The sequence below is a fragment of the Oncorhynchus masou genome, chromosome 9, assembly GCF_036934945.1.
Source record: "Oncorhynchus masou masou isolate Uvic2021 chromosome 9, UVic_Omas_1.1, whole genome shotgun sequence".
NCBI lineage: Eukaryota > Metazoa > Chordata > Actinopteri > Salmoniformes > Salmonidae > Oncorhynchus > Oncorhynchus masou.
Window position 1 is genome coordinate 86,281,931 of NC_088220.1, and position 5,488 is coordinate 86,287,418.

The window sequence follows — 5,488 nt, forward strand, 5'->3', positions numbered from 1 at the left end:
CACGAACTGACGCGAGGGATCGGGAGCTATGAGGATAGGAGCCGAAACAAAGCGGCTCTTGAGTTTGGCGAATGCAGCCTCGGCTGTATCGGACCACCTGAACGTCACTCTGGGAGAGGTTAAGGCGGTAAGAGGAGCGACTATCTGGCTAAAGTTGCGAACGAAACGCCGGTAGAAATTGGCGAATCCCAGAAACCTCTGTAGGGCCTTACGGGAATCTGGGCTTGGCCAATCCACCACAGCCTTAACCTTGTCGGGATCCATGCGAATACCTTCAGTCGAGACGATGTAACCTAGGAATGGAACGGATTGTGCATGAAAAATGCATTTCTCCGCCTTGACAAAAAGTCCATTCTCCAGCAACCTCTGAAGCACTCGTCTGACGTGTTGAGCGTGTTCCTGGAGAGAAGAAGAAAAAATCAGTATGTCATCCAGGTAAACATATATGAACTGATCAATCATATCTCTCAGCACGTCATTGACGAGTGCCTGGAAAACCGCTGGGGAGTTGGATAGCCCAAAAGGCATGACCAAATATTCGAAGTGCCCTCTGGGGGTGTTAAACGCGGTCTTCCATTCGTCCCCCTCCCTTATGCGAACCAAATGATATGCATTACGTAAATCAACTTAGTGAACACGGATGCTCCCTGTAACCTTTCAAAGGCGGAGGACATCAACGGTAAGGGATAGGTATTCTTCACTGTGATGTTATTCAACCCACGGTAATCAATGCAAGGACGCAGAGATCCGTCCTTCTTCCCCACAAAGAAGAACCCCGCCCCCGCTGGAGAAGAGGAAGGACGAATGAATTTAGATGCCAGAGAACCAGAGATGTATCTCTCCATAGCCTCCTCTCAGGAACAGAAAGTGAATATAACTTGCCTTTAGGCGGAGACTCACCTGGCAATAATTCTATTGCACAGTCATAGGGACGATGCGGAGGAAGGGAAGCAGCACGGGACTTACTGAACACCTCCTTCAGGTCGAGGTATTCAACGGGCACGTTAGACAAATCCACTGCCTCCTCTAGAAACACAGAATCAGACACAGACGAACAAGCAGACACTAAACAGGACTCAAGACACTTGTTACTCCACATGGATATAGAGTTATGACCCCAGTCAACTCTGGGGTTGTGTTGGGTGAGCCAAGGGTGGCCGAGAACTAATGGTGCAAGGGGTGAGTCCATGAGTAGGAATGATAGTGTCTCAGTGTGATTGCCAGAAGTGATGAGTGTGATAGGTTCAGTGGTGTGAGAAATGTTGGGGAGTTCTTGACCATTGAGAGCGTTGACGGATATCTTGTGCGTGAGTGAGGTGATAGGGATCTGGAGTTTGTGAGCGAGCTTGAAGTCCATGAAATTACCCTCTGCTCCTGAGTCCAGTAAGGCTTGGGTGTCGTGCGTGTGGGTGGCCCATCTTAGTCTTACCGGGAGGAGAGTAGATGATGAGGTCTTCTCTGTGGTGACACCACCCGATAGTAGCCTCATGTTTACTACCGGGCCTGATCTTTTACCGGGCAGGAGTGGATAAAGTGGCCCGCTCTACCACAGTAGAGACAGAGTCCTTGGGATCTCCGCCTCTCCCTCTCTTCCCGGGAGAGGCGAGCTCTCCCAGCTGCATGGGTTCGTGAGCGGAGGCTGAACTGGCCGTGTTCCCGACGCTGGCATGCCAGCCCTCCGTGTCGTTATACGGTCTGTTAGGGCATGCTCGGCGGCCAATACGACTCAGACGAGCGTCGACCCTCAGGGCTAGTTCCACTAGTCCATTTAAACTCCTGGGAAGGTCCAGAACATAAATCTCCTTCTGGATCCGGTCCTCCAGCCCATGCAGGAACATGTCCCACTGCGCCTCCTCGTTCCACTGACACTCAGCGGCCAGAGTGCGGAATTGGATGGAGTATTCCGATACTGAATGGTCTCCTTGGCGAAGGTCAGCGAGTAGTCTGGCCGTCTCCCTACCCGCCACGGCCCGATCGAAGACCCTTCTCATCTCCTCGGAGAGTGTCTGGAAAGAGGTGCAGCATGGGTCCTGGTTCGCCCACACCGCCGTTCCCCAGAGAGACGCTTTGCCTGATAGCAGTGTGAGTACGAATGCTACCTTAGACTGTTCACGGTTGAAGGTCCGTGGCTGCAACGAGAAATGCATGGAACATCTCGTAAGAAAGGCTCTGCAATAGTCAGGATCACCTGAATAACCCTCTGGTGTCGGTAGCCGTGGCTCTAGCTGGGAATCCGGCTCTGGCGGGGCGGGTTGAACTGCCGGTGTAGGTGGCGCAGCGGAACCCCTCAGATGTTGCAATTGTTGGGTCAGCTGGGATACCTGCGTCGAAAGGGCTTGTACTGCACGACCTGTGCTGGAGATGTTCTCCTCTTGTTGATCCATTCTCGTGATACTGCGGGAAAGGAATTCGGTCAGACTCGTTGAACTCGCTGCATCCATGGTCTGGTCAGATCGTTCTGTTACAACACAGAGGCGGATGCAAGATGCAAGCAACGATGGTTTTAATGAATGTAGTTCACAGCAGCAACATGACAGACAGACTGTACTCAGAAGGAATCCGACCCAGGAACTCGGGCGCATCTTCCCGATCATAACGTGCTGAGAAAACCAGGGGAGTGTGTCCAGATGAGTAGGAAGGAGCACAGCAGATAATCCACACAAGAGAAGAGCACGGACACACGACACAACCTCAGAGAAGAAACAACGATCTGACAACAAGAAACACTGGTAACAGAACATATAAAGGGAAGATAAGTGGTTCCAGCTGGCGCAGACAATCAGGCCGAGATTGGGAAACCACGCCCACACAAACACTGGAGAGAGAGAGAGAGAGAGAGAGAGAGAGACGGAGGCAGTGGATTCATGAACCGTGACATAGTCATTATGCTGCTCTGAAAAATCATGTCTATTTTTTTGAGATTATAGAAGCTTTTGTTGGGATTTTTTTTGTTGACATCAGTCAACATGGCCCGAGTGCATGGAGGCTGGCATATCAAGCAGCATCAAGGAACAGGCTAAAGAAAAGGAAGCTTCGAGTACGGTTGCCGGGCGCAACAAACGCCAAAGGAAACTGTTCTCCATATCTTAATCTGGGAGAGAGACATTTTTACAAGGGAGCAGGCCGTAACTGACATAACGAAACCTCTGAAGCGCTCTGGGGTATCTATCTATAAGCCACCTCAGGGTGAGTTAGAGCCCTCTGGGGTATCTATCTACAAGCCACCTCATGGTGAGTTAGAGCCCTCTGGAGTATCTATCTACAAGCCACCTCAGGGTGAGTTAGAGCCCTCTGGGGTATCTATCTACAAGCCACCTCAGGGTGAGTTAGAGCCCTCCGGGGTATCTATCTACAAGCCACCTCAGGGTGAGTTGGAGCCCTCTGGGGTATCTATCTACAAGCCACCTCAGGTTGAGTTAGAGCCCTTTGGGGTATCTATCTACAAGCCACCTCAGGGTGAGTTCGAGCCCTCTGGGGTATCTATCTACAAGCCACCTCAGGGTGAGTTAGAGCCCTCTGTCATATCTACCTACAAGCCACCTCAGGGTGAGTTAGAGCCCTCTGTTCTATCTATCTACATCAAAAGGAAGCAAGGACAAAACTCCTTACCAGAGGAAAATCTGTTCCTGGAAAGCATACAGTGTTCAAGGCAAAACAATCCTTCCAGTCTGAAGTCATGCATGGCAAATCAGAAGTCATTCCAACTTCCAATCAAAGAGCTGCTTGAATCAGCGGATGTCGTGACAGAGTTTCTGACTAAAGCAGCCTGCAAAACAGTGGGGGAAAGTGATGAAACGATACAAAAACCAACTCACTAACTATTCCAATGGAGGCGGCTTTGTTCACATTGAAGCAGTCCCCCCCCCAAGCCTACACCCTGCTCTGCAAAGATGGGTCAACATCTTCTACTATGGACAGGGCAGTGGATAACGTCAAGACGGGCCTGCACAAAACCCCTGCACAGAGCCTCAAATGCAGTCCAGCCACTGAAGATAACTGTAAGCACATAGAGCTATACAGCTAGTAGGTGCTGGATGACATAGAGGAGACATACAGTCAGTAGGTTGACATAGAGGAGACATACAGTTAGTAGGTTGACATAGAGGAGACATACAGTCAGTAGGTTGACATAGAGGAGACATACAGCCTGTAGGTTGACATAGAGGAGACATACAGTCAGTAGGTTGACATAGAGGAGACATACAGCCAGTAGGTTGACATAGAGGAGACATACAACGAGCAGGATGACATAGAGGAGACATACAGCCAGTAGGATGACATAGAGGAGACATACAGCCAGTAGGATGACATAGAGGAGACATACAGCCAGTAGGTTGACATAGAGGAGACATACAACGAGCAGGAGGACATAGAGGAGACATACAGCCAGTAGGATGACATAGAGGAGACATACAACGAGCAGGATGACATAGAGGAGACATACAGTCAGTAGGATGACATAGAGGAGACATACAACCAGTAGGATGACATAGAGGAGACATACAGCCAGTAGGATGACATAGAGGAGACATACAACGAGCAGGATGACATAGAGGAGACATACAGTCAGTAGGATGACATAGAGGAGACATACAACCAGTAGGATGACATAGAGGAGACATACAGCCAGTAGGATGACATAGAGGAGACATACAACGAGCAGGATGACATAGAGGAGACATACAACGAGCAGGAGGACATAGAGGAGACATACAACCAGTAGGTTGACATAGAGGAGACATACAGTCAGTAGGATGACATAGAGGAGACATACAACCAGTAGGATGACATAGAGGAGACATACAACGAGCAGGATGACATAGAGGAGACATACAACGAGCAAGATGACATAGAGTAGACATACAGCCAGTAGGTTGACATAGAGGAGACATACAACCAGTAGGATGACATAGAGGAGACATACAACGAGCAGGAGGACATAGAGGAGACATACAGCCAGTAGGATGACATAGAGGAGACATACAACGAGCAGGATGACATAGAGGAGACATACAGTCAGTAGGATGACATAGAGGAGACATACAACCAGTAGGATGACATAGAGGAGACATACAGCCAGTAGGATGACATAGAGGAGACATACAACGAGCAGGATGACATAGAGGAGACATACAACGAGCAGGAGGACATAGAGGAGACATACAACGAGCAGGAGGACATAGAGGAGACATACAACCAGTAGGTTGACATAGAGGAGACATACAGTCAGTAGGATGACATAGAGGAGACATACAACCAGTAGGATGACATAGAGGAGACATACAACGAGCAGGATGACATAGAGGAGACATACAACGAGCAAGATGACATAGAGTAGACATACAGCCAGTAGGTTGACATAGAGGAGACATACAACCAGTAGGATGACATAGAGGAGACATACAGCCAGTAAGATGACATAGAGGAGATATACAACGAGCAGGAGTACATAGAGGAGACATACAACGAGCAGGAGGACATAGAGGAG